The 25002-nt window shown below is 39.6% G+C and overlaps 1 long non-coding RNA gene across 1 annotated transcript; it reads right to left on the bottom strand.

The window, feature by feature from the left end:
* Positions 1 to 21171: 21171 nt before the first annotated feature.
* LOC113148584 lies at positions 21172 to 23859 on the bottom strand. The gene is made up of 6 exons (XR_003297447.2): positions 23679 to 23859; positions 22835 to 22867; positions 22562 to 22581; positions 22349 to 22381; positions 22050 to 22082; positions 21172 to 21714 (listed from the first exon to the last, which is right to left on the bottom strand). It is a non-coding gene; the product is annotated as an uncharacterized LOC113148584 (long non-coding RNA).
* Positions 23860 to 25002: the final 1143 nt, after the last annotated feature.

The raw sequence follows: 25002 nt of genomic DNA, 5'->3' as shown, positions 1-25002 counted from the left end.
AAATGACCTCGTCTGCATAGGATGTAGTCCACCTGAGTACTCCTACCTCCACTTCTGTATGTCACTCTGTGTTCCTCTCTCTTCTGAAAGTAAGTGTTGGCTACAGCCATTCCCATGCTCTTAGCAAAGTCCACCACCATCTGTCCTTCCAGATTCCTTTCCTTCACACCAAACCTGCCCATCACCTCCTCATCACCTCTGTTGCCCTCACCAACATGCCCATTGAAGTCTGCTCCAACAACAACTCTCTCTCCTCTGGGGATACTCTCTATGACCTCATCGAACTCACTCCAGAATCTCTCCTTCTCTTCTAACTCACAGCCAACCTGTGGAGCATACCCACTGACTACATTCACCATCACCCCTTCAATTTCTAGCTTTAGGCTCATCACCCTGTCTGAGACTCTTTTCACCTCTAAAACATTGTTTACAAACTCCCCCTTCAGGATCACTCCTACCCCGTTTCTCTTCCTATCAACACCATGGTAGAACAGTTTGTATCCTCCTCCAGTACTACGTGCCTTGCTGCCCTTCCACCTTGTCTCCCGCACACACAGTACATCTACCTTCCTTCTCTCCATCATGTCTGCCAGCTCTCTGCCTTTCCCTGTCATTGTGCCAACGTTAAGAGTCCCTATTCTCAAACCTATGCTCCTGCCTTTTCCCTTCTCTCTCTGACCACGAACCCTTCTGCCTCCCCTCTTTCTTCCACCAACAGTAGTCAAATTTCCACCGGCACCCTGTAGGTTAACAGCATCGGTGGCGGCCGTTGTTAACCCGGGCCTCGACTGATCTGGTATGGTTATGGATGATTCGCATGGTTATTTTGGCAATTTTTACGCTGGATGCCCTTCCTGACGCAACCCTCTCTCTCTATTTATCCGGGCTTGGGACCGGCACAGAAGTCACTGGCTTGCAACCCCTGTGGCTAGATTGAAAATACCCTGAATAAAATACACACTTCAATTAACAGAGAGAGGTTGGATTTTAATATCGCATCTTACTAAAACATTAACTTTCATGCTTCCTGGTTTTAATCAAAAACACACACTGAGAAACAAATGACATCACACCATGACTCACTGTGACATCACTACATTACCTGAGATGATGGCCACATGGGCCCAGCGGAAGAACCTGAGAACAGTGAACAGGACTCTGCTGGTAGGAGTGATGGGCGGAAGGTTCGGCAAATCAGCATCAAGACAGCCTGGGGAGGCAAGCCCTGCCTCCCAGTGCTGAGCCAATAAAGAGGCAGCATGACAGAGGGCGGGGCTAAATGGTCCTATGTAGGCGTGGCCATAACCCTCCATTCCCCCAAGTTTTGTCAGTGCTGAAATAAAACCACCGAAGAAGAATTTCAACGGAAATATAGCTACAGAAGAAGAATGAGAGCAGAAAGAATGCATCGGTCCAAACTGAAGACATGTTGTCAAATCTCCTCACAGTGAAACAGAACCTATGTGAACCAAAGTCACGCTGACCAACGAACTGCTGACTCTAATTAATCTAATTAATTAGCAGGCTAATTAGCTGATTGTCTAACAAACCTTTGGAGGCAGAGCAGTCCTCATCCAGCAGTCTCATGTCGTACCAGTATCCTCTGCTCATAGCACTGTCGCCCTGTAACCTAGACAACGCCAGATTAGCCGCTGCTGTTGGCATCGCCTGGGAGAACAGTGGGTCACATGACCACGGACCAATCAGAGCCAGTTTAAATGTTGCCGCCCACACCTGCATGATGCATGACAACCACAGACACACCCCTAGCAACCACCTGGGAAGCTGCATCCTCATGACCTGCACAAAATAAAATCAATAGAAACAGTTAAAACAATTACATTTACAGTTTCTTTACACAACATTGCTTTTGTTCTTTGAGTTTTTTGGGTACTTGTCCATTGGGTTCCAACACCTTTTAATCCTTGTATTTTTTTATGTAGATTTACTGGTTTGCTATAGATCAGCATATCTACCAAACCCCCATAGAGACAGTGTCTGCTCCCCGACCATCTAAACTATATAAATCAATCCTGTCCCTTACTCTGAGTTTTTAACTGAATTCTCAGACTTTCTATCTGATTTAGTTCTTAGTGCAGATAAAGTCATTATAGTGGGTGACTTTAATATCCATGTAGATGTTGATGATAACTGCCTCAACACTGACTTTAATTCACTATTAGACTCTAAATGTAAATAAACCCACTCACTGTTTTAATCACACCCTTGATCTTATTCTGACATACGGTGTGGAAGTTGATCAGTTAATAGTTTTTCCCCAAAACCCTCTTTTATCTGACCATTTCTTAATTACATTTGAATTTACAGTACCAGACTTTACTAAACCTACAGATAAGATTCACTACAGTAGATGTTTATGTGAAAATGCTGTCGACAAATTTAAGGAACTCATTCCATCTTTTATTTCAGAGCCATGTACCAACAGAGATGAAGGCAGTTATTCAACGTTACTCCAGCATAAGTGGACTATCTTGTTAATAGTACTGGTGCTTCACTTGGAACAATACTTGATACTGTTGCTCCTCTGAAAAAGAAGCTAGTGAGTCAGAGGAAGTTAGCTCCATGGTACAATTCACAAATCTGTAGCTTAAAGCAGAAATCACGTAAGCTGGAAAGGAGGTGGCGTTCCACCAATTTAGATAAATATTGCCTAGCCTGGAAACATGGTTTAATAATATATAAAAAAGCCCTCCGTAAAGCTAGAACCTCATATTACTCCTCATTAATAGAGGCAAATAAGAACAACCCCAGATTTATTTTCAGCACTGTAGCCAGGCTGACAAAGAGTCATAGCTCTGTTGAGCATAGTATTCCCTCAACTCTCAGCAGCAATGACTTCATGAATTTCTTTACAAATAAAATCATAACTATTAGAGAAAAAATTGATCAGATCCTCCCTGCATACAGCATGGACTGTACAACAACTCTAGATCCACGCTCGTACTTGGACTGCTTCCTCCCCGTAGATCATTCTGAATTAATTTCAGTAATTAATTCCTCTAAACCATCAACATGTCTCTTAGATCCCATCCCGACTAGACTCCTCAAGGATGTCTTACCTTTGATCAGCACGTCCATATTAGATCAGATCAATCTATCTTTACAAATAGGCTACGTACCACAGGCTTTTAAGGTTGCTGTAGTCAAGCCCCTGCTCAAAAAGCCTACTCTGGACTCAGGGGTCTTAGCGAATTATAGACCAATATCCAATCTGCCCTTTATCTCTAAAATCCTTGAAAAGATAGTTTCAAAGCAATTGTACCACCTGCGCAGTAATAACCTGTATGAAGATTTCCAGTCAGGATTTAGAGTACATCATAGTACAGAAACAGCACTGGTAAAGGTCACTAATGATCTTCTACTAGCATCAGACAATGGACTACTCTCTATACTCGTCATGTTAGATCTTAGTGCTGCATTCAACACTATAGATCACAACATTTTATTACACAGACTGGAACATGTCATTGGAATCAAAGGAACAGCACTAGAGTGGTTTAAATTGTATCTTTTAGATAGATTTCAGTTTGTACATGTTAATGATGTGTCTTCCATGCACACAAAAGTTAGTTAAGTAGTTCCACAGGGATCTGTGCTTGGGCCGATTACTCTTAAGAAATTATTTTTACTCTATAAATTTCCATTGCTATGCAGATGATACCCAGCTATATTTATCTAAGTAACCAGAAGAAACTAATCAATTAGTCAAACTTCAAGCTGCTTAAAAAACATAAAGGCCTGGATGCCTTTCAATTTCCTTCAACTAAATTCAGACACGACAGAGGTTATTTTTCCCGCCCTCAGCCTGGTGCTGCTGGAGGTTTCTTCCTCTAAAGGAAGTTTTTCCTCTCCACTGTCTCCTGGTGCTGCTCAGTGGGGTTGGTGGGTTTTTTATATAATTATTTATAATAGCTTAAACGTTAAACGTAAAGTTCCTTGAGATAACTTTAAAAATAAAATTACTTGCATTGAATTGAACTTTAACCACGTGTGAAGAACAGAGGCAAGAATAATGGATCATAAAGTAGGAGCTGTAGCTGAGTAAACATTTTGAAACTATCAGGTGTGTCGGCTGATTACTCAGGTACACACCACAGGTCCACAGGTGAGATTTAACAAAACAAACTGCACTTTCTTTCCTCCTTCACTCAGTCTAAGATCTTCTTGTCGACTTGTTGTCACTGAGTCACCAACATAAATCCTCAGGCAATTGATCTAAACCTTCATTCTGCTAAATCCTGAGTAAAACTAGGTTCACTGATCCTACAGCAGCTTGTCCCACATACTTGTTCATTGTGCAGACCTTCACCTCTGACACCATTAGCTTCACTGCAGCTTTACCATTAATCTGTTCTAACTTCCATCTGCTCGAGTCAATATGAGCTTCACATCCTGTTTTACTTAACAGAAACTAGTTCACAGAAACCACAAAAACAATCACAACAGACCAATCAGTAATTAAAGTGCTAACATCTGTTTGATTAGATTAAATTAGATTTTACTTTATTGGCATTACACATAAAGAACAAGTGTAATAAGCAGCAAGTCCAGAAAACTAACTAAATAGAAACAATAAGATAAGATAAGATAAGATAGACTTCATTCAACCCACGATAGGGAAATTCTTTAATGTTCCTCAGTTTTACCCTCAGACACTGTGACTGAGTTAGAGAATCAGCTTCAGACCAAACCACATTTAAAAACTTCATGTTTTAAAACCAAACCTGAGCATGAAGCATCCAATCGGCTGACCGCTTCCCTGCGACAGTGTTACTGATGGAGACGTCTAATTGGACCGGCACACTGCCCTCATGGTGACATCACAGCAGAGTGAGGTCACAGGTCGATCAGCTGATCGAAGGTTTGATCTCATCAGGAAGAAGATTACTGATCTTTAAAAACACTGATCACACCTGAAACTCATCTGATCACAGAGATTTTACTTTTTCTGGCCTCAGAAACTTTAACTGAGTCAAAGCTGCTGGATCCACATCAGACCCAAAGTTACTGCAGTAGAACCACAGGTTTCTAATAAGATCAGGATCTGCAGGTTCATATCCTCCAACAGTAAAATCCTGCAGTTTGTAAATAACAGAGGTTCAGTAACTGTTCTCAGATATGAAGGTTTCACAGAGTCACAGTAAAATAAAAAACTAAAATAACTGTTGTTCTAATGATTTTTATTTAGAACAGTTTAGAACCAACGATCATTGCAGTCAGAAAAACTTCACATTATAAATTGTTTAACTAATAATTCTGACACACGATTCGTATTCCTGAAGTCTGATGATGATTTCCTGAAGCAATCCTTTCTATTCTCAGAGATTCTACTGGTTTCTATTTTACACATCAGTACATAAATAAAAACTTTAACTGAGCTGAGAACAAACTATGATGATCGATGCATCAGAATTTACCTGAGTCTCAGAGCTTCATGAGTCCACTTCACTTCACACAAACTTCAGTCTCAGCTGAAACAGGAAGAAGAAAATCCTGAAACTGATGATCAAGCTCTGAGCTGCAGAAACTGCTGATGTCAGGACAAACGAGGGAGAGAAGAGACACGGTGACAGAGGGAGGTGCTGGAGGAGGATTAATTTAATCCTGTTTGAGGTTCAGGAGATAATTTGGCTGTGGTTCAGACTCTGTGATGAGAGGATGAAGCTCTCAGCTTCTCACCTTCTGCTTCCTGACTGATGACATCATCACAGATGGATGGACAGATTTTTTAAAAATTTTTTCTTCTGCAATAATTCTGCTCCTGTGTTCGACTATATTCACACAGAAACACGACTGTGAAACATAATCATGTATGTTCAGAAGAGTGAAGACAGGAAAGGAAGAAGAGGAGGAAACTAGTTCTTTCAGAGGTGGTGTGACAAATGATCACTTAATATTCAATCATATTTGAGGTTTTAAAAGAACTCAGAAAGACTCAGAAAATTGTAAATGGTCTGCACTTATATAGCGCTTTTCTACCTAGCTGGTACTCAAAGCGCTTTACACTGCATCTCATTCACCCATTCGCACACACAAGCACACACGCATTCACACACCAATGGCAGAGCTGCTATGCAGCTGACCTGACTCCCCGGGGCCACTTGGGGTTCATCTATCTTGCCCAAGGACACATTGGCATGTGACGTGAGAGAAAAGAACTGAGACCAAACATTTGTTCATTTAAAAAACTTACTGAAGCCTCAGACCAAACTCTACTTAAAAAATGTCTAAAATAAAACCTCCAGCTGGTCTTTAATGGTCAGTTTCCTTATGTCTGTAAAGATTATCTGTCATCAAAGTCATGTTCAGTTCTAGTCCAGTACTAATGAAGTCCAGAACTAATGAAGCTTCTAGATCAAAGGTGAAACGTCTTCCAGAACCTAAATCAAGTCCAGTTGTTTCTGAACAGCATTTTTGGGATGCATTTCTTTAATGTTTTCTCTACTGGACTAGAATCACCATTTTTTTCTTGGCTGGTCTAGCTATGGTTCAGCTTCTGTTCAATGTTTAATATTAATGAGAGATGAGGTTCCAGGTTCTGTATGGTTCTGCTGCATGGAACTCATGTTTCTTTACCTTCTTCTTCTTTGACTACCTGTGTTTCCATATATGTAGAATCTCAGTGTTTTAGTTCTGTAGAGAACCGGGTAAGCAGGTCTCCAATATCTCTTTAAAACTGTGGAAACTATTTGAACTGTGTCTGTTCTGTTTGAGTTCTGTTTCCTCTATAAAACTGCAAGGCAGCAGGTTTTAGTGTTTCAGGGTTTGGTTCTGCAGTGTCTATAAAACTGTCTACAGAGAATCATGGTGGATGGATTACCACGGATCGGGATCTGCAGTTTTTCAGCTTCATTGTTTGACTGAAGTTTATAGGTTTTAGTTGTTCAGTTTTCCTCAGAGTCCTGTGCTGGGTTGTGGATGACCTGTTAATCCTGATCTGGATTAGGTCCATCCTCAGAGATCACAGGTCCCAGCTGGTCTCCAGCCAGGAATAGAGGCAGGATTAGACCTGCACTCACCTGCCTGGAACAGCCTGGAACGAGTTTTACTGTAAACTGGGTCAAAGAGTTGCACTGATGGAAAACTCATGAGTCACAGTGAAAGACCAGGACCAGGCCGAACAGCTCCAAACAGCCAGTGTTCAGTTTATTAGAAACCCCTGTTTAAACCTGAGTCTTTGATAAATGTTTTCAGCATTCACAGTATTGTTATCGTAATCTTTATTATTATTATTCTTCCGTACGTTTTTCGGCGCGTAACTACTCCTTCATACTTTGAGCTACAGAAACCGTTCAGGTATCAAAATGTTCAGCTATTTCTGCTCTTTTAATCTTCCATTCAGTTTTTTAATATCTTTTATAGTTTTTCTATAATTTCAGTTTTTGTGACATGATGTTTTTGGCTGATTTTGGACTTTATAATGGGAGTGAATGATGGAACGTTGGTGCAGCTAGAGTGGATGACGTCACAGCTTAGAGTGGAGAGGCCGGTTTTTTTAAACCAAAATCTTTCTCAATAAACTGTCAGCACGGCCGCAATTTTCACTCTTTCTGAATAATTTCTTCACAGAAATGTAGGAATACTTGTCCTGATTCTGATAAGCTATTTATCTAAGCTATGAGACAAATCGTTTTTTCTCTGTGAGCCTCAGAGTGACGGGAGTCCCCCTCCGCTCTCCCATTAGCGCCAATGTTAAATTCGGTCTGAGATTCTGTCCGACAAGCTGAACGGTCCACTTGGATCTCTCGCTCCTGTGACCACAATTCTCAGTCCTCAAACGTAAAATTCACACTAGTGGTTCATTAAAGTCTTGGCTCTCACGTGGTTAACTTTTTATGACGATATGTGTCGTAGTTTTGGCTGTAAAAAAGCCTGTTTGTAAGGGCTCCAAATCAGTTTTCACCAGTGAAAATCTTGACAGTTGAAGTTTCCCGCCTCTCCCCTACGGTCTCCGTGGCAACGGCTGTGTCGGGTCACGTGATCAAGGCTTGTGTGTAGTTAGCCTGTTTATGCTAGCGTCTCTTTGCTAACCTGCTTCAGTTTCTTCTACTTTCAGCTCTTTTTAACTAAACGTTTAACTTTAACTTTCATATTTTACTGTTTAGATAAATTCAGCTACGTTTTATAACTTCAGCAAATCTATTTAAGCTTTTTTAAGTTAACATTCAGCTGTTTCAGCTTCTTCTTCATATGTTTATCTCTGTTAAAACACTTCCTGTTTCTCTTCAGCTAATTTCAGCAGCGTTTTAAAACGTTTCAGCCTTTATCTAAATTACTGTTTAAATAAATTCAGCTATGTTTTATTAACTTCAGCAAATTTATTTCAGCTTTTTTAACTAAACATTTAACTTTACCTTTAACTGTTTAGATAAATTCAGCTATGTTTTATCAACTTTAGCAAATTTATTTCAGCTTTTTTAACTAAACATTTAACTTTAAATTTAACTGTTTAGATAAATTCAGCTATGTTTTATCAACTTTAGCAAATTTATTTCAGCTTTTTTAACTAAACATTTAACTTTAAATTTAACTGTTTAGATAAATTCAGCTATGTTTTATCAACTTCAGCAAATCTGTTTCAGCTTTTTTTAACTAAACATTTAACTTTAAATTTAACTGTTTAGATAAATTCAGCTATGTTTTATTAACTTCAACAAATCTATTTCAGCTTTTTTAAGTTAACATTCAGCTGTTTTATCTTCTTCTTCATATGTTTATCTCTGTTAAAACACTTCCTGTTTCTCTTCAGCTAATTTCAGCAGCGTTTTAAAACATTTCAGCAACTTTCAGTAGTTCTTCAGGAATCAGTTAATTATATTAATTATCAATTCATTATATTTTCACCATTGTCACCAATTATTTGAAAATCATTTCAACAAATTTTCAATTCAATTTTATTTGTTTAGCATCAACTCCCAGATCATTCTAACACCCCACAAATATGTTGCTCTTACAGTGTTTAAGGTTTAGGACCTTACAAAATATAACTGTATACAGAAGAAAACCCAACAACCTCACTTAATCAAACACTAGGTGACAGCAGAGAGGGGAAAAAAACTCCCTTTAGAGGAAGAAACCTCAGGACCAGGTTCAGAGTGGGCGGCCATCTGCCTCAACCAGTTGGTAAACTCCTTTTGACCTAATTTAACCATTTACATGTTTACATAATGTTGTAAACCTTTAAAAATAATATTTTAAAAGCCAAAATCCTTCAATCAATGTATACTTTGGATCATTGCTGAAGCAGATTATGTATCGTGAGTCCAAAGTCCAACTTTCAACACAGTTGACATTTCAAGTGGCTGTTTCCAATCGTCTGCTTAGTGTCTGACGTAGTATAGCTGAAGCCTGAAACAGAAAGGGGAATTAGAAACTTCACTTCTGACATCCCTGTAGTAAATGCTAACATGCAATTCCTGCAATGTTATTGTTAGTGTTCTAAGTTGAACAGGTCTGGTAAGCAGAAAGAAATACAGCTAATACCTTTTAAAGATGTTTAGGAGGAGCCTGATGCTGCACAGAGAAGTTCCTGTTAGTCTCAAATGACTGAGAGATGACTGATCACTGGTCAGAGATGTTAGTTAGACTCCACTGAGCCGTTTATACAGTCACTGTTGTCCACACTGGGATGTATAGGTAAGAAGATGGAGCTGATCCTGAGAAGAAATAAAGTAATATGTTTTATATTGTAAGTAAAGGAAATAAAACACATTACAACATACAAAGGTATTACAAAACGTACGTAAAAATAATAATATGTGATGTATAAAGAATAAAGATGAGGAAAACAACACTGTGAATGCTTGTATTATTGATTAAGTTAACCACACATCATCATGCAGCACCTTGAACCCTGCTGCAGAGAAGTTTCCAGTGTTGACCAGGAGACATTTTAGAAACTCCTGAGAATCTTCAGTACAAAGTGGAGAGCAGACAGTGGAAGGAGATCTGAGGGAAAAATTTAAATTAAATGACACTGAAATACTGTTGGCTATAAAAGAAAACCCAATAAAGTCCAACAACACAGTCATCAGAACTGTCTATTTTACACAAATTAATAGATAAATAAAAACATAACACTGAAAGTGCTGAGAAGTAACCCTTACCTTATAGTAGCATCTTATGTTGTATAGAAGACATAGCATTGGCTGGAAGAACATAGTGGTTATCCCAGAGGAGTAAGGAAGGTGAGGCAAAGGCTGGCAGGAATCATTTCATCCTCTGCTCTGAAGAATTAAAGGGACCAGCAGGTGGTACATTGTTCCTCGGTGTGGTCCACAACAGTGTTTTTTGATTGACTGCTAACATGGTGCTGCAGTGTGGTCTGTTGCAGTGAGATCTTGTCTTGGTTTTTGTGTTATTGATCCTCACAGAGCTGGAGCCAGTAAGGCACAGGGTGCAAATGTCGTCACAGAGGACACAGGAGAGCTACGTCTCCTTTCCAAGAAAACAAAACTAAAAAAAAATTAGAGTATCTGGACAGAAACAGCCTAGTGGGGATTTAGGTGGGACAGGAATGTGGGGTATCAGCTCATAGGGATCAGTAAGAAAATTACATGAAGAACTTTGTATTTTTGTCAGTAAACAAATGAAACTTATAGTTTGTGACTTTCTTCCTTACCAAATAAGATTGTGCTATAAAAATAGAAAAATAATACAATAAGCAAATACAACTGTGACATAACTAATGAAACCTAAATTTCAAAATTAAACTGTCAATGGTCCATTATCAAACATTTAACAAATACAAAAAATAAATCTAAAACACAAAAACAACATTAGCATACATTAGAAATGGTATTTGTTTAAGAAAACATAAAATACAAATAATAGAAAAATAAACCATTTAGACAGTAACAGTCAGTGTTTCTTTACCAAAATCTACCACTATACAAAAATAAATCCGTAAAGTATTTGTATTTTCTAATACTTTTATACTGTAAGGCAGGACTGAACAATATGTTTTAAGTTAGCATCAATAGCACAAGATAAATACTCTATGTTCAAACGAGGGACTGTAACTAACAGATGTCTCCACATCCTTCTTTCAAACCATCTTTTGATTGTTTTCTGAATAAAATGTGTGTAATGTGTAAGATAAGTGTTATCAGGCTTGTAATGGCACCATGTAAAATATTTCTTCCCTAAAAACATTTTTAGATTTTACTGATACAAAGTGACTGATTGTTCTGGTGCAGTATTGTTCAGTCCTACCTTCAAAGTGTTTGCACATCATGGTTAGACTTGGACTAAAACCCCATTAGTTCAATTCAATTCAATTCAATTCAATTTTATTTGTAGAGCGCTTTTTACAATTGACATTGTCACAAAGCAGCTTTACACAACCAAAGAACAGTACATGAACAGTGTATGTGTATGAGTCATAATAATGTGATTGTCCCTGATGAGCAAGCCGAGGGCGACAGTGGCAAGAAAAAACTCCCTGAGAAGGCAACAGGAAGAAACCTTGAGAGGAACCAGACTCAACAGGGAACCCATCCTCATATGGGTGATTACATGCTGTGTAGGCAGCAGTCCAGTATAACAGTTAAAGTCTTTTAAGTTAATATGGAGTCCAGTTAGTTATTGCAGGCAGACTAGTTCCATTCCTTGACTATCGAGCGTTGAGTCGAGACCTCCAAGAAACAGCTTCCGACGTCCGCCGAGGCCGGGACCGACGTCATAGTAGCTTGTGACCAATCCAGTCTCCAAACGCATCCCAAAGGGCAAACGGTGGATCCAGGCGACGAGATCTCCAGCCAGAAGTTGGGCATCAGGACGAGTCAGACAGTTCATATCTCCAAGTTTCAGCAGCCATTAACCGTCAGTCAAATAAAGATCAACATAGGACAGGATTTCTCATTCAAGTCATTATATATGATGCTATAAACATTTTAGAGACTGTTTTGAACAAACCAGCTGGTTTTACTATTTGAAATCTGTACAGCTAATGACTGCTGTGCTATACAGGAGGCTACTGGAGGGTTTAGATTAGCCCAAGGCTTAACACACAAATGTGAAAAGACTTTCACCTACCGAACTGAAAACCCACTGTAATGATTTAAACTAGATTTAAAATTGATTTTATGGAATTCACAATAAATGAACACTGAAGAAGTGTCCATTTGTAGTTTTAGTAGCACTAGTGGAATGCGTGAGTTTTGCACATAAACTTAATCTCAATCCGTAGGTTTAAGAATGGAAATGCCAAAACATTTGGCAATATAGTGTATTAGTATGTGTGGAGAAAACAGTTAATAAGGAAGAAAATGATAATTATGAAAAAAGAAAAAAAAAAGTGGGGTATCAGCTGGTAGGTATCAGAAAGTATGTGTTACACCAAGAACACATATGTTCTGATGTATCTGATGTAAATAATCTGCTGGCAGCTGTGTACAGCAGCTACTAACACATGTTTGGCCTGTGCATTTACCAACCCAGACCCAGACCCACCCTGATAAATGCACAGGCCAAGACATGGCGAATGTGTGACCAGAAGATAGACCAGAAAAAATGTGAACCATAATAAGAATCAATAACCCTGATAAATACTTACCAAACCAAGTTTTCATTCTGCTCACTAAATATAGCAATATGTTGTAAAACTTCATGATTAGATGTATTAGATGATTGTAACTGGTCAGTTGTTCAATCCAGCAGTGAATTCAAGTTTTCAGGTGTTAGGGGATCCTCTGGTCCACCCTCCCTCCCTCACAGCCTCAGTGAGACTGGAGCCTGGCAAAGTGTTGAAGCCAGGCTGCACAGAGGACCCCCTAGTTTGTTTTAGACTTGATTACACTGCTGTATCTGTAACTTCTATCTTTCAACCCAAAGTAAGTGGTTCATGATATTATTGGTAGATATCCTTACTTCATTTTAGTAAACACAAAAGTATTGTTAATATCAAACTGTGTTTAGCACGACTGAATCAACTTCATCATTTTCTGTTAGTCTCTATGTCATCATAGTACACAAGTCAATCACATATGTTCTCTGTAAAACTCACCTGACCTTTTCATGAGGACAGCACACAGAACACAGGATCATGATAACTGTAGTAGGTTCTCAGGACACCACAGTGACGACACTGGCCTGGTTGTGAGATGAAAATGAGGTCCAGCAGTGTGTTCTTCTCAGTGGTAGCAGCAGTGATGACCTGTTCATATCCTCTGGACCTAAACATCTCCAGTATCGGCTTGCTAGCATGAGACAAAAGATTCTCATTGAAATCACCACAGACAATAATAGGATGAGAGTCCATGATCTCAAGAGCCTCCAGAAGACTTCCTAGGTTAGATAAGAAGGATGGTAAGCTGTAGTCAGGAGGTCTGTAGACAGCAGCAACCAGTGCAGGCAGTGGAGCTTCAACCTTTAAAGCCACAAACTCAAGGTCAGTCACATTATGTACATACTGTTTCTCATGCACTTGAATGTGGTCTTTCACATAAACAGCAACTCCACCTCCACCTCTGTTTGCCATGTTTGGAAACTGTGTGTAGGACAGGTGCCTGTTCCGTTTGAACATGTTGTAGCCGTCTAGATGGAGACTCTCTGCAACAAAGGAACCCTGTAGATGAGTTTCTGTGAGACACAAGACATCTGCAAGACACAACTCATGGTGGTTTTTTATGTCTGTGATGTGAGATGCTAGCCCTTCTGTGTTATGGTGAACAATGGTCAGAGTGTCATGTCTGCTCAGTGTGGGACTTATCTGAAGAAGAGGCATCATTTCATCCAAGCTCACTTGTCTCATGGTTTCCAGGGCAGCAGTGATTTCTGGGTTGGCATAGATTTTCCTCTCGTCCATGTCCAGTAGATGTAGTCCAGTGAGAGACGTCACCCTGCTGAGAGCAACATAAGCCATGCCAGCTTCAAAGATGTGCTTCAGTGACACTACAGCTGATGTTGTGGTCATACCCTGAACCTTGTGAATTGTACATGCAAATGCCAGCTTGATGGGGAACTGTCTCCGTACCACTCCTTTCTGCTTCAGATACTCCTCGGCTCTGTCTATGTACACAAGGTCGTCTGCGGCTGCTCTAGTAGGACAATTCTTTCTAGCTGATCTTTCATTCATCTGCAATCCAAGCTTAGTGACATGTGAGTTTGTTCCAGAGGTTACAACCCTGACAAGAGTGGCAAACGAACCGTTCACTAAACCCTGAGAAACATCGAGGTTCCTAGTGAGCATAACACGAGCACCTTCAGCAACTTGTAGTGTGTCTGATAACTCGTTCTTACCTCCTTTCAGCGGTGTGGTCTGGAGAGACATTCTACCAGTCTGTGGGTCCTTTTTGTAGTCCTCTGCATCAATGGTAACAGTGTGAGTGTGGAGCTGAGACAGTGTGGCTGTGTTGTGATTGTCTACCTGTTTGTTTGTTGCAAAAATGTGCAGGACGTCAGTGGGACAAAGACTCGGTTCAGTGACAGCCTGGGACAACAAGGTTCTGTCTTCATCTGACAACTCCTCCGACTTTTCCTTCACACGGATCCTGTTCAGCATGTCCGCAAAGGCCATGTCGTCCTTCTGACGCATAATCTCAGTGAGAGTGATCATTTGGAAGTGTTCCTGCCACAGGTCGATCTGCGATGGGTCGTGGACACACAGAGGTTTGGACTGTCTCACTGGTGGAAGCTGATAAAAGTCTCCAACGGCTAAAACTGACATTCCTCCAAATGGTCTGTAACTGCCTTTGATCTGCTTGAGTCTGGCATCAACATAGGCAAAAAGAGGTTTAGACACCATGGACACTTCATCAATGACAATGATCTCAGCATTTAACAGGTCTGCTCGGACTTCATCCAGCTGGTTACCCAGTCCTTGAAATGGAGGTTTCAGGCTTCTCGGCAGTTTGAGCAGTGAGTGCAGTGTTGTACCTGATATGTTGAAGGCTGCAGTTCCAGTGAAGGACGTCAACAGGACAGTGGGACCTGACATGTCAGCCTCGTCAGAGTGTCTCGGCAGTCTGCTCAGTATCTTAGAGGCCTCTGAATGGATGCATTTGATGAGGTGAGACTTTCCAGTTCCAGCACCACCATTGATGTAGAAGAAGAACTGCTCTGGATTCAGACCACACACACGTTTTATGCACCAGTCTCTGACTCTATAGAAGACACAGGCCTGTTTCTGGTTCAGATTCTGATACATTTGCCGCAGCACAGTGGGATCGATAGCGGGGGGTTCTCTCATGGCTCGGACTTCTGTTGCGACATTAGCCTGACGACTGTAGTCTGGAACGTTCTCTTGTTCTCTTTCATCCTGTCTCTCTCTTACTTCCAGCTCATCATTACACTCCAACCTCACAAGTTCCGACTCAGGTGCCAGATTACACCATTCATCAATCAGACCTCTGTTCTGTTCATACTCTTCAATGGCTTCTTCAATCTCTTTACTGTTCTTCTCATATTTGTTCTTGTTTCGTTTGACGATGGCCTTGACAGTCTCAGGATGTTCAGAGTATGGAAGTCGTACACAGCCACTGTTGTGGAAGGACTCATATGTGGGTAGGTAAGGTCTTTTCAGCTCCAGGTCTGATCGATGTGGAAGGTACAGCTTTAGTAATGCTCCATAGAATTTCTCTGGATATTTTTTCTCTGAAGGACGGTAGAATCTGATGACAGCGGGCTTATCATGTTTTCTCATTTGAACAAACCCCATCTCATTCAGCAGTGGCAAAACGTCTTTGCTTTTGTTCTGTTGGCCATAGACAAACCTGCATGTAGCTGCAAAGTCAGCCAAGCACATCACCTCAAACTCTGGTGTTTCTGGTCTGCACTTGTATTTGTCAGTCAGAGTGGTCATCCACACATTCTCACTTTCTGGTGTCGTGTCCTCTAACTGTGACATGGGACGACTCATTTTCACTGCGTTGTCATCAGTCGGTATGAAGACGAAACCTCGTGAACACTTTTTCATGTTGATGCCACATGCACGAGCCACACACTCCTGAGCGCTGATCTCTCTCTTTTTTGAATATGCCTGCATGACTGCCCTCATTTCATCACATTCGTTGACACTTTCTGTGTTGGAGTTCTGAATGACTGTTTTCAGGTACTCGGACAGTCCACTCTCGTTCTTACACATGTATGAACACAGGTACACCACAACACTTCCAGGGTTTAAGATGTACGACAGATCTAAGTTTCCATCCCAGGCTTCCAGCAGATGTGGATTATACGCGTTTACCCAGCAGTCCTTTGGATCACGCTTCAGTATCACTTTGCTGGATTTCATCACCAAACACAGACATCGTTCGTACTCTGTGAGTGTTAAATCACATCGAGTGAGGAGCTGCTCTAAACTCAGGGAGGCGACTTCAGGTTCATTCAGTAGTCTGTTCAACGGTCTGAGTTTATTCTTTGCTTCTACCAGTGCCACTGACTCATCTCCTCTCTCTTTTGGTCTTACTATCATTGTCCTGTTAGCTGGTGGCTTGGGAAACCCAAAACGACAATCAGCTCCGATGTATTTGAAACATGACCTTGAGTGGTTTCTGCTGTGTACCTGCACTTCTGTGACTTTCTTGTACAGTTCTGGTTGTGTGTGTTGGTCAGGAAGCTGAGCCGTCATGTACTTGGACACAAAATTACACACTGTTCGATCATCATCTTTTTCAAACACAGGTGCACCTTCTACCCACAGAAGACAGTGTATATGAGGGGAACCACGATTCTGAAACTCAAGTCTTATGAAATGATTCACTACTCTCCCAAGGACAGCGTTTGATAAGATCAAATCTCTGAACAAGGCTTCAACACGTTTATCAAACATGCGCATCACTGTGACAGGATTGCTTCTCAGTATGTCTGTTTTTTCTGTCCAGCTCAGCTCATCAAAGTTGACTTCTTCACCCTGCTGATGTTTTATTGCCTCAATCACTTCAGGCCAACGCATTTCTGCTGCTGAGAATGTGCAAAAGAACGTAGGAGTTCCCAACTGTCTGATCATGGCAAAAAGGTCTTTGGTTGTTTTCTCCCAGTATGCTGGTGTTCCTCTGAGTGGCTGCATGAATCTGATAGCATCTTTGTTCCTCACCAGTTTCTCAACCTCTCGTTTATCTCGTAACATTCTAGATGTTATTCTGCGTCCATCTCTGGTCACAGGTTTTCCTTTGCGTAACTGTATGGTCATGCTGGAAGTAGCCAAGTGGATTTCAGTCACAAACTGTGCAAAAAACAAATAGTTTGTGTCTCTAGCAAAGCGTTCATCAATACAGAAAAGCCTTGATTTAAAATATTTGCTTGGTGTTAATTTAATGGGTCTTTTTGCATCCAGAGTGTTCTGACCAGTAGGGAACTGAACGGGGAAAGCCATGGCCTCCAGATTAGGAGTTTTAAAGAAGCTTACTGGATTGTTTCTTTCTGCTGGAGCAACAGAGTAGATCCCTTCACTGAAACATAAAATCTCTTCAGCAACATCAGGCGGCTGCAGACATGATTCTAAAGCCAGACCTCCGTTAGGCATGTCACCTTCCTGTTCTGTGTCAACTCTCTGCTCTTCAGGTAGATCATCATCAAGTGGCAGCAAGTCAGTGTGTTGTTGCTCATGTTCAGGATCATTTTCTTGTAGTGCACTATTTTCACACCTGTCTATTTGCATGAGATCATCTTCCCCATATTCAGCATCATCCATTGTTTCACACTCACCATCATCATCATCATCATCTGGAAGTGTTGGATCACATAACTCAGGATCATCTCTTATAACTATGTCCTCATACTCTGGATGAATGTTCTTGAGTTTAAGCAGAGCCTGCACAAGTTTAGACCAGGTTACAGTCTGGAACATCTGATGACCTTTGTAACACAAGCGTCTCTTCAGTTTCACTCTCAGGACCTGGGACTCACTTCTCACTCTGGGTAAAGCATCAACTGTTTCCTGGACCTCAGATGGGACACACACAACATTACCATGTATTGCTCTCTGTCTGCCTTTGGGAAGAGGAACAATCTTAGCGAATGGGATGCACTTTGCAATGAGATGTCTCTCCAGTATGTTCAGATCAGACAGTTCAGCTGGAATGTCAGCAAGTTCCAAGTTGTTGGCTACAGCAAGGTGTGGCATGGCTCCTTTTTTAAGGTGGTTATGACATGTGTGACAAATCCACTCTTTCTTTCTCTCATCAGGCACCTTACACTGTTGTTCATTTGTGCAGACATCATCACAAACATGAACATACTTTCCTGTCAGGCAAGTTGAAACCATATCTTCATTTTTAGTGTACGCTGATCTTTTACACAGTTGTACTTGGTTTGGAAATGACGCCTTGTGACAGACAGTGCACACATAAGTGGGACCGGCCTTTATTTGAGATCTGAAAACAGCTGTGGCCTCTTGGATCAAACTGTTGTTAAACTGTGGACGTGTAGGAATATTAAAGCGTCTGTATTTCCTTTTAACTTTCATTGCACATCTCATGTTGTGCATAATCCTGAATGCAAGATTGTTTCTATACCTGTTCCTCATCAGTTGTTTCATGAGTTCTCTGTGTCGAATCCTGAATGCTTTGTCATGTTGATAATGCTGAGTCATATATGATCGCTGCCTTTGTCTAAAGTCAGCATTGTCTCTGTATCGTTCAGTTATATAGCTTTTTTGTTTCTGCATAAAATCAGCATCATGTCTGTATCGTTCTGTCATATACTGTTTAGTATACTGATTTTGTTTTTGCCTAAAACCAACATCACCTCTGTATCGGTCAGTTACATAGCGTTTTTGTTTCTCCATAAAACCAACATCACCTCTGTATCGTTCAGTTATATAGCGTTTTTGTTTCTCCATAAAACCAACATCACCTCTGTATCTGTCAGTTATATAGCGTTTTTGTTTCTGCCTAAAACCAACATCATCTCTGTACTGGGTTTTTCTATTCATTTTTTTCTTTTGTCTTACTTCAGGATCATTTTGATATTTCCTGCTGACGTAGGATTTTTTCTTTGCCCTGTACGTTTCATCTGAAGCATACCTTTCACTTTCTTTCCTTTTTTGCTTCTCTTTTCTTTGTGGTAGTATTTCTGAGAGCAACTGTCTTCTTTTAAACCTTCTCCTTCTGCTTTTACTAAGTTTTGACAGCTTACAAGAGGATTCGTGGAGATCACCAGTATTTGTCTTTGCAGTAGACGAGCTTGACTCACTGTCATGTGATGTAACAGATGTGGTGTGACTGGGCATCTCAGGGTTGGTGTTTTCACAAAGACCAGTGATGGTAGACTTTGATTCAGTAGTAGCATCATCCAATGGAGCAGGAGTCACAGCTGTGTGAGGTGTAGGTCGGCTTTCTGTCTGTTGGATAGCATCATTCAGGTTGTAAAAGTTCACCGGCTTCAGTTCATAGGTACAGGAGGACTGTGTGCCCAAAACGTGGTGACATCTGGTGAGCCTGTCAATCATATCACTGAGATGTGTGAATGTGAGCATTACAGCGGTACCAGTACTGTTCGATCCCAGAGGTAGAGGCAAACCTGAGGCTGTTCTCGAGTGAGGATCAAAAAACCCGTACTTGTTTGATCTGGTTCTGAACACTGCGATACATAACCCTGTCATCAGCAGCAATGCGTACTCCACATCTGATAACAAACAGCTCAAACCTGCTTCAAGGTCAAGGAAACTGTCCACAGCTCCAGGTAAAGGTCCTCCAAATGTGCCGTAGCGAGAATGTTGTGTCATGTCTACATGATACACGTGTCTGCGTGCAGAAGCTTCATCAGGGAGCTCATCAGTTGCCAGATGTATATTAGCAGGAAACCTTTTTCTGGCCTCTTTATACATCACATCACCTTTATCCAAGACAAGGTCAAGATCTGCTCTGGTCAGGTTTTCATCCTCATGAAGGAATGCGAGAAAGGTCAGCGAGTTACAGGTACACTGGCTGTTTCTGGAGCTACCGTACCTCATAGAAGCCTGGCTGCGGGATGCACGTACACGTGTTTCAGAAGGCTGATCTTCCAGGTTTACACTGTGTGCATGACGAGGTCCAGCTACACATGCAGGGTCACTGTGGTTACCTCTCTTTTCCTTTGGTACATGTAGAACACTTTCTCCTCTGTCATTTACCTGGTGTGTGTTAGAAGGTCCAGCTACACATACAGCATCACTCTGACGTCCTCTGGTCACAGTATCATCATACGAACCTCTTGACACAGCTTTCTCATCATGTACACCTGCCTCTTGTACACTTACAGAACCAGGACATTCTGCTTCTTCACGTGTTGCTGCACAGTCAGAATCCTTCAGCTTCTTCCACTGCAGTTTTACAGCCTGAGACTTCTTACTCTTCCTCGGCATCGTGTTTCAAATTCACAAATATAAAACAATACAACTGGTCTCACTGACTTCAGTAGAGCTGAGATTTCCCTTTTTAAAGCCTGCGTTTAAGTTGAAAGTTCTGTTACTATGGGATTTAAAACTATCCAATTTATTTAAATCGATATGGGTAATAAGCTTTTAAAGAGCTCACAAATTTAAAAGCTTTAATTTAGTGAATTGAGAATGAAAAAAGTGAAATATGAATCACACAAATGAATGAATGAAGTCCAACTGTGTTGATAATAGTTTTCACTAATCCTCAGAACAATAGTCTATTATCAGTAGTGGATCCTTTACTTGCTATGACCTGTGCTCAACTCTTTGCACTTACCAGCAGAATAACCTTTATACTATTCTAGTCTCACTTTCACTGTTAACAGTTTATGTTCAGTCACAGCTGTGACACTGATGAGATGAGAGCTTCTGGAGCAGCTTCCACCACTTGATGACGACACTCAGGAGTCAGGAAGTCAGGAAACAGTCACTTCCAATCAATACAGCTCCTGCTGCAACTGTTGTTTTATTTGTGTTTTTAACACAACAGGTGAATTTTTCCAACAGTTATACAGATATTTACTTCAATACAGACCTGGGTACAAACCTGGAGAAGTGAGGAACACTCGACAGCAGTAAGACTCAGGAACAGCTACAGGGCTCTGTGTTTTTCAGTCCTGTTCAATGATGTAACTATGGCTGCGTTTTATCAGTAATAAAAGTTTAAATTTAGCTGAGCAATTGGAGATCAATGACAAATAAGAAAAAAAATAGCAAATATATATTCAAATAATTTTAAAGAGATTTTATCTTACTTAATGATTTAAATCAATAAATTCCAATTTCAATTAGCAATGAAAATTTTACTGTAAAAATTTATTTAGCCAATGGAAAAGATGATATGACCTGAGACCAATAAAATAGGGCAGAATATAGTAATCAATATGATAAGATATGAAAATAAGGCAGCGAATATGGTTCCTGAAAAAGACACTGCAGTGAATATGGTTCCTGAAAAAGACAATGCTGTGAATATAATTCTTGTAAACACAATGCTTTGAAAATATTTCTTGTATAGACAATGCTTTGAAAATATTTCTTGTATAGACAATGCTTTGAAAATATTTCTTGTATAGACAATGCTTTGAAAATATTTCTTGTATAGACAATGCTTTGAAAATAGTTCTTGTAAAGACAATGCTTTGAAAATAGTTCTTGTATAGACAATGCTTTGAAAATAGTATGTTCTTGAAATATTGTTCTTGAAAATATAGGGGCCTCAAAGGGCTTTAGGGGCCTCGAAGGGCATAGGGGCCACGAAGGGCAAAGACAGAGTTCATGGCTATAGAGTAGAGGGATAGACAGACAGAGGGGTTGCTGGAACTGCACAGCACCTGCAAGAAAAAAAGAAGAAGAAAGAAATCAGTAGGAAAATAAACATGTACAATGTCAATCTTTATTCAAAGTCTAGGCTTTGAATAATTTGATATAATGACAATATTTAAGCAATCATCTCATACTCATGTGCATTTCCTATTGTGGTGTGAAACAAAACTTTTTTCATAAATCAAACATTTTGCTGCTCAATCCTTTTAATACTTACGGTTATCATGGTGGATAATTTACTGTATGTAATGAAAATTGATACTGGATGGAGAGATCATTCTAAATTGCAATCAAGAACAAAACTGTGTGCTGCTTGTAACAGTGTGAGTTTGTATTAACTTACGATCAGAGTTGGCCTGGAGTCCACGGGAGCAGGCTACAAGGAGATATATGAGGAAGGGAGAAAGAGTTGTATTTAGGTTCATTTCAGAAATGAACATAAATTCTCTACATGTCAGGATGGATAACTGATAAAGACTGGTTATTACTGGAGTAATACCTGTATTAATATTCTGTATCAAGAACCAAACTGTGCGCTATTTGTGTAATGAAAATTGATACTGGATGGAGAGATCATTCTAGATTGCAATCAAGAACAAAACTGTGTGCTGCTTGTAACAGTGTGAGTTTGTATTAACTTACGATCAGAGTTGGCCTGGAGTCCACGGGAGCAGGCTACAAGGAGATATATGAGGAAGGGAGAAAGAGTTGTGTTTAGGTTCATTTCAGAAATGAACATAAATTCTCTACATGTCAGGATGGATAACTGATAAAGACTGGTTATTACTGGAGTAATACCTGTATTAATATTCTGTATCAAGAACCAAACTGTGCGCTATTTGTGTGTTAACTTACAGTCAGTTATTCTGGAGTCACTAACACAGTGATGCACCGGCAAACCGAGGAAGGGAGAGAGAGCTGTGTTTAGATTCATTTCAGAAACTTAATATAAATCATCTCTACATTTATTAAACTCTGATTTATTACAAAGTCACATAAAACACAGATGTGCATTAAAACATGTCTCTGTGTCATGTGCTAGTTCTCATTTTGTTGTCTGCTATGCTCACTTAGCAAGTTAATTACAAATTAACACCTTAAACAGTCACAGTTTATTTCTGTACTTACCAACAACAATTGTGCACACACCAAATGCTTTGTCTAAAAGAGGAAACAATATTTCAGGTCTATGTACAGTAACTACTTTAAAGCACTAGATATAGAAATATGGACACTACAGATATCTGCGTCTTTGTACAGAGAGTTTCCACTGCATAGCAACAGTTGGAAGGTGGCGGGAAAAATGTGGACCGCTGATTGGTCAGAGAGAAGCGTCTCTAACGCTGATTGGTCAAAAATAAGTGTCTCTAACGCTGATTGGTCAGAGAGAAGAGTCTCTAACGCTCCGAGCCCTGAAGAAGTCTCCATTAACTCAACTTTAGTGAAAATAAACTTGTCTCTTTACTTTGATAAATAACCACTTAGAATTAAAACCAGTTCCAGTTTCTACTACACTGAGTGAACAGAGAGTCAAGTCAAGTAGAGCCCTGTAGAGTTGAGCTGCTAATTACTATGCAGTGGGAAAATGCTCTTGAGCTATTGAGCTGACAGAAACAGTTGAAACTTACAGAACCTTTTACAAACCTTTTCATTTGTTCATTTCATAGTAAAAGCTTAAACGGTTCTCAGTTGAAAAATTAAAAAATTAAGTAGTCTCACCCGCTAACATGTCTTTATACTAGCATTGGCAATAGTCGTTAGCTGTTCGCTAGCCGCTACCAGTTAGCGCTAGCCCGTTAGAAAGCTACCTAGCTAGCGTTAACTTATTGACAATTACGCCTTTAAGATAATACTCACTGACGTGGACTTTTGTGATTTGATTTATGTTCGATTATGTTTAACTTTCATACTTATGTTTAAAAAACTTAAAAACCATTAATGTCTGAGAAGAGAATCAGTATCGACTACTTACCGGCAAAGACAACAAAGGAATGAACGGCGGTTTTCGCGCGAAGCTGAGGAAAATACATGTGGAGTTCAGGGGCACTCGGAAATTCCGGCGTTTGACAGAGTCGAGTTTTTAGGCAATTCAAGGAAACATAAAAAAAACATGATAAAGTGAATTTTAACATCCAAAACACGACACGAATTGATGCTTGTGGCTCAGTGGGTTAATTTTATAGTAATTAAATACATATGCTGTTATGTCTTATTAATATTTTATTTTTATTCTTGATTATATTTAATATATAGTAAATATATATATATATATATATATATATATATATATATATATATATATATATATATATATATATATATATATATATATATATATATGGATAGATAGATAGATAGATAGATATAGTGACTGACTGACTGAGTGTGACACACACTCAGTTGTCTAGTGGGGCGGTTGGGGGGACAGGGCATCAACTCCTGTTGATGGGCAGAATAAGAAGTTGTGTTGTCCAGTTGTCCAGTTGTGTTAGTGTTATTGTCAATGTGCTGTGTAGAATTGAGTTGATGTGAGACCAAGAATTTATTTGAAGTTAATCAGAATCTGTTCTTTATGGTCTTCATGAGAAAACTTATGCAAATGTTTGCTTCAACTGTGTTGGTTGCATTACTGGACCGACCTGGAGTTGTATCCTGTGGCCACAATTTTCAATCCTCAAATATAAAATTCACACTAGTGGTTCATTAAAGTCTTGGCTCCCAGGTGGTTCACTTTTCATGACGATACCTATCTCTTACAGTCTCTTTGCAAACCTGCTTCAGTTTCGTCTACATACTTTCAGCTATTTTTACCTAATCTAATCTCAACTTTACCTGTAACTGGAATATTTTACTGTTTAGATAAATTCAGCTATGTTTTATTAACTTTAGCAAATCTATTTCAGCTTTTTTTTAAGTTAACATTCAGCTGTTTTAGCTTCTTCTTCATATGTTTATCTCTGTTAAAACACTTCCTGTTTCTCTTCAGCTAATTTCAGCAGCGTTTTAAAACATTTCAGCCTTTATCTAAATTACTGTTTAGATAAACTTCAGCAAATCTATTTAAGCTCTTTTTAACTTCACATTTAACTTTACCTTTAACTGTTTAGACAAATTCAGCTATGTTTTATTAACTTAAGCAAATTTATTTCAGCTTTTTTTAACTAAACATCTTAACTTCACCTTTAACATTCATATTTTACTGTTTAGATAAATTCAGCTATGTATTATAAACTTCAGCAAATCGATTTTAGCTCTTTTTAACTAAACATTTAACTTTACCTTTAACTGTTTAGATA

This window comes from Anabas testudineus, chromosome 13, assembly GCF_900324465.2.
Source record: "Anabas testudineus chromosome 13, fAnaTes1.2, whole genome shotgun sequence".
NCBI lineage: Eukaryota > Metazoa > Chordata > Actinopteri > Anabantiformes > Anabantidae > Anabas > Anabas testudineus.
Note: the sequence above shows the minus strand (reverse complement) of the source record. Positions and strands in the feature narration are given on the sequence as shown.